Source organism: Phocoena phocoena, chromosome 11 (assembly GCF_963924675.1).
Source record: "Phocoena phocoena chromosome 11, mPhoPho1.1, whole genome shotgun sequence".
Lineage (NCBI taxonomy): Eukaryota > Metazoa > Chordata > Mammalia > Artiodactyla > Phocoenidae > Phocoena > Phocoena phocoena.
Window position 1 is genome coordinate 69719489 of NC_089229.1, and position 5808 is coordinate 69725296.

Here is a 5808-nt window from a genome sequence, read left to right on the forward strand (position 1 = left end):
GTAATTACTGGAATATCCTTGGGTTTTGACTGGAGTCATGGCTACAGAAAAAGAGTCAATGTGGCAGCGTTGGCTTCACTGTCTGGGACCAGGACTCTGCAGATAGAAACTCTATGCAATCAGTCCATTCACATTTTAATTGCACTGTGGTTTAATTGTAAAACTTGTAATTTGAAAGGGATTGGTTGGTATGAAACCCGACAGTATTTATCTTAGCACTTTTATTCTTTCCATAGACCATTCTCTCACAATTAGAATGATGAGTAATTGATTTCTTGACCTGTCACAAGTCTCTGATGAATAATCAATCTATTGATTTAGTGATTCTATTTTGTAATTTACTTTTAAATATAATAAAAAGGAGAGAGGGAATTCTTCCAAGAAGTTTTTTTTTAAATGAGCCTTATTTGAACATATGTATATGTATAACTGATTCACTTTGTTATAAAGCAGAAACTAACACACCATTGTAAAGCAATTATACCCCAATAAAGATGTTTAAAAAAAATAAAAGCAATTATACCCCAATAAAGATGTTAAAAAAATAAATAAATAAAATAAAATGAGCCTTATTTAAATGGTGCTTAAAATAACACACAAAAGTACTAAAATAATTCAACGTTATATTGTCTACTCCATTTTCACTCATGACATTTCAGTGACTGAGGACCAGGCTAAGTAATGACATGAAACATAGGTGGGAAAACAAAGAAGCAAGACTTTGATAAAACAGGTTATTTCTATACTTGGATTTAGCCAGTTCATCTGCCTGATATTCTGATCTGTGTGTTTTTCCAAAGATTTTCTTAGAGATAACTGAGGTATACTGAAAGGAACTCTGTAAGCAGAATCCTTTTTTAAAAAAGTATGAATTTGGCTATTGATGACCTGTGTGGTCAAGTCACAACCTCTCTAAGTCTCATGTGTAATATGGGGTAAATAATTCAAACTTCACAATGTCATGTTGGGGAGTCAATAAAATAACTCGTGAAAATATTGTTAAGTACAAACCATCTGTGGTTGGATGTTAAATTCTAAACGAGGGTCCCATTCAGTTGAGGAAAACCTAGACCACAGCAGCTAATGCATCACTTCCGGCAGCCCACTCTGGGGTACTCTGAGCCTCTCAGAGAAGCAGGAGTTCTGTGGGCTACAGGGAAGGTGAGCAGCAATGCTGAGCAAGAAACCCAGGGCAGTGTCCTCGGGTTGTCTTATAAACCAAAAAGCTATCAGGTATTTACTATGTATCATGTACTCTCAAAAGCATTTTGCATATGTTAACCTATTTATACCTGACAACAACCATCTAAGGTAGAGTTACCATCATGATCACCCTTCTTTTCCAGGTTGAACAACTGAGACAAAGAAAAACACAAAGAGACTCGAGGTCACGGGGCTCCACAGAACCAGAACACAAACCCAAGAGCTGAGGCTTGGGAGCTTGGGTCCCAGTGCCTCTCACGCCCCCTCCATCAAAGATCAAGTTTCCATGCCTGAGCAGTGCTGAGAGGACCAAAGAGGCCTGGAGTCTGTACAGAGAGCCCCAAGCTGCTGGGCAAGGGATCCTGGGGACTGGGGGCAGTGGTCAGGCCAGTGGTTATCGGTGGTGGTGACCAGATTCAAGTGTGGAAGAGGAGAACAGGGTCAGGGCACATTGCATGAACCTCGGCAGACAGAGCAAGGACAGAGGCTGAGCCCCAAGGACAGAACAGGACCAGACTTTTCCCTCGGCTGGAAGTGAGCACCGTGCTGTGTAGGCGAGGTGGAAGGAGCCCCTGGAGAAGGGCAAGAAGGAACCACTAAGACAAGGCATTACCAGAAGCAGAAGAGACTCCAGTGTTATTCGTCAGCAAACCAAGTGTTTCCTTCCTTAAGGGAGCTTGGAGCCTGAAGGCCCAGATCAGGTCATGTAGGAAAATAAATCTACAGGTGTGTATCTGCCCAAGATCTTCTGCTCACTATTCCCTCTACGTGGAATGCTCTTCCCCACATCCTTACAATCTTTCTCTCGCTTTGTTCAGGTGTCTGTTCAAATGCCACCCTGGGGAGCTCTCTATGTCCTGCTTTCAAATACCAAACACCATCTGTAATTACTTCATTTATTATCTTTCCTTCAACTAGAATGTTGAAGGGCTTTGTCTCCTTTCCTGCTTTACTCTCCATGCCTATAACTGTGCCTAGTGAATAACAGATGCTCCGTGGTGTTTGTTGACTGACTGAATGGATCAGAATGTGTTCACATCAACCCCAAGGTGAACATATTTAGGATAACAGCTAGAAGGGAGCTTAAAGTTCAAACTGGCGAATCCCAAATCTTTTTTTCCTTTTAATCAGTGGAATGCCTTCTTTAAAGTCTAAGATATAAGTGGGGAAAGCCCTATTAGCTCTGCTTGAACCCTGAAAGTGAGGGAGAGGCACTTTCTAGCAGGAATCATAGAGAACAGTTTAGAGAACCCTTCTCTAGACCAACTGCTTCATTTTTGATTGAGGAAATTGAAGCTCAGAGAGGCCATATAATTTGCTGAAAGTCACTAAGTCGAAAAGTTAGCTCTCAGGAACTCCAGTCTAAATGAATACCATATTTGCAAGTTACCTGTTTTGTACTGGGCAGAGTGGAGGTTCTGGTTCCAGAAGCAAGCCCCTTGTTTAGATTTTGTGTGATGGTGACTCTGCCTGCAGACTCCGTGAGTCATGCAATTTCTTGAAAATTATAAACTCAGGCTCTGGGTAAAGAGTTTCATTTCTTCTTTGTTGTTGTTCTAATAAAGAAAATTTGGCAAACACGGCGAATGGCGTGACGTGAGTTTGTCCTATCTTCTTAGTACTGTTTCCCTCACCAAGCCCTCCCTGGCACACCCAGGATCTTAGCCTCGTCTCTTCTGGCAGCTCAGTGATATTCCTCTCTCCCCGGCTCTTCCCCTCCCTTGTATGAAGTTGGGCGACACATGTTCCACATCTGTCAGAATGCCCTCCAGCAGCTACACACTCCAAAATACTTACATACACAATTCCTCTTGCGTATGTGCACGTGGCACTCTCTCTCTCACTCTCCTTCCCTTCTCTCTCTTTTTCTCCCTCTCACCCTGTCTCCCCCTCTCCTCCCCCCAACAACCCCACTCAGCCCTTGCTGCTGTGATAGGCTTTTCCTTGTCTCTCCCAATCCAAGCCTCTCTCCTCTCCCTCTTCCTCCAGGCTCTGACAGGCTTGACTCATTTGCCACTTTCCTCCATCCCATGGCTCCTGCAGATGGCAGTGGGGAGTGGGACCATTGGCCATGAGTACCAAGTGATATGTTATTATGGAAAATTCTTCTCTAAATGAAACTCAGCCATCTGGCAAAACGTGTAACAAGGGGAAACCAAAGCAAGAAGGAATAATCCATGAAACATTTGCTCATTTCAGGTTGGGAAGGAATATAAAAATGGAAGATGATATACTCCAATCCATCTAGTTAACATGGAATAAAAAGTAGAACAGCCTAGATTAGGGATAGAAACACCCATATCCCAGTCTGTGTACATAATATTGAAATTCAAGGTCTGAAATTAAGTTTTGCCAAGAGAAGTTTGTGGTAAGCAACATTTTTAATGAAGTTCGTTAGGGACAAAATTTGCACCTCTGCCTGATAGAATCGATAAATACCATTGCTTTGATCTTCCTAAGTGAAAGAAAAAACTGTTCTATGGAAGATTTTTCTTTAAGTTTTTAGAGAACTTTTAAAAATATTTTAATGTCAAAATAAAAAAATACCTAATATTTCTCTTTTATATCCGTATTCCAAGTAGTCTCTCTGATTTTTAAATATCCTATGCATGTAACCTTAAATCAGAACAGAAGGTCAAAGGATAGAGTTAGAATCATAATATGTCCCTTCTCGTAAAAAGCTATACATCAACCACAATGAAGATTTTTCCACTTTATTTTCAACTGAGACAGAATTTTGGCATGAAGCAGAGAAAGAATGTGCTTTATGAAAAGCAGACAGTGCTGACTTTTCCATAACTTGGCTCTATCAAGTAGAAAGTTATTTTCTAGCAAAGAAAATACAAGACTATTTATGTTTGAATAATAATCATATTTGAATCAGTCACATCATAATTGGGATATGAATTATCTATGTCCAGTGTGGAAAAAGGGAGTGGTAATTATCAAAACAACTTTCAAGGCCCTCTCAGTTCCCCCAGAATGCAAATAAGATGACAATATGCAAATTTCAAAATATCGTAATCAGACCTTGAAGAACAAATCATTCCTGGCTCCTACCAACGGTATGTGTCCTGTGGAGGGATCCAAGAACCAACATTTGATCTGCCCAAGAGGACCAGGATCTTTCTGTTGGGCATACACTCTGCACATGTGAAACTTTACACTTGGACCCTGTCTTTCAAAACGTATTTCTTTCCTGACTGTAGCTACATCATGCTCTGTGTGATTTGTTGCCATGGGCTCTGGGCTCCAACCTCTCACACACACACCACAAAGTTTTCCTCAAGGAGGGAGTGTGTGACTGTGATAAAGAAAGGAAAAAAAACCTCCCATTTCCCAGTTTGATGAAGACCTCTTTGTTTATACTGCTCTCTCTTCCTCTACCTTTCTCTGCTCCCTTGGAGTTGTGGCAGAGTGCCAAATGAAATAAGGACTGGGTAAATACGGACTAGTTAGGATTCTTTGGATTAGAAGTGACAGAAGAAAACTTCACACCTGCTCAAACCAAAAAAAAAAAAAAATGTGGGAGTGTTATCATAATGATACGGAGGTGATCACACACCCCGAGGACAGGAATGTGACCAGGCTTCAGGAATACAAGAACGAGAATGCAAAGGGGTCAAGAATTTCTCCACCTCTCCTCCAGACTCTTCAGCCTCTTCCTCCGTAACATGGTGTTACTTTCTTTTTTTTTTTTTTGCGGCACGGGGGCCTCTCACTGCTGTGGCCTCTCCCGCTGCGGAGCACAGGCTCCGGACGCGCAGGCTCAGCGGCCGTGGCTCACGGGCCCAGCCGCTCCGCGGCATGTGGGATCCTCCCGGACCGGGGCACGAACCCGTGTCCCCTGCATCAGCAGGCGGACCCCCAACCACTGCGCCACCAGGGAAGCCCCCGGTGTTACTTTCTTTAACCGAGTAAATATACTATGGACACCCGTTGCTCCAGGGTTCAACTCTTATAAAGTTCCAGCCCCTCCGAGAGACAGACTCTTCCTCACAATTCCACAGAAGGGGTTCTGATTGGCCTAATCAGCGGTGTCTGGGGAGGGTGAGTCATCTCCCCCACCATTCGGAAGGGCCAAGCGAGTGGTGACGTGCTGGACAGACACAAGATAAGCAACAACCCAGTGACTGAACCAAGAAAACTAACCAGGAAGTAGAGTCAGGGTGACAGGAAAGAGAAACCAACTATTTTATCCTAAAAAAATATATATATTTGTGACAGACAAGGCTTAAATAACTGTAAATCACATAGAATCCAGCATAGTAGAAAGATTAAATGTGTAACCTGGGTGACCTGTGAGGAAGCATTTCTCATCTCTTCTCAGAAATCCCCAGGAAAATGATCCCCCTGAATTGCAGTTGACATAGGGTGAGGCTTCGTAAACTCTGACAGTTTTCTTTTTAAACTTTGTGGGAGAGTTGGGGTCAGTGGGGGGAAGGAGGATGAGGGCACAGGGGGACAGCTTTAGAAGAAAGCGTTTGACTGAGCTGTAACAGAGCTCTACTCTGCTGTGCTCCGGAAACCAAAGGAGCGGGACCTTCTCGTCCAGGCTGTGGGAAAACCCGCATCCTCAGCAGTCAGCTCCACCTCAGTCTGCTT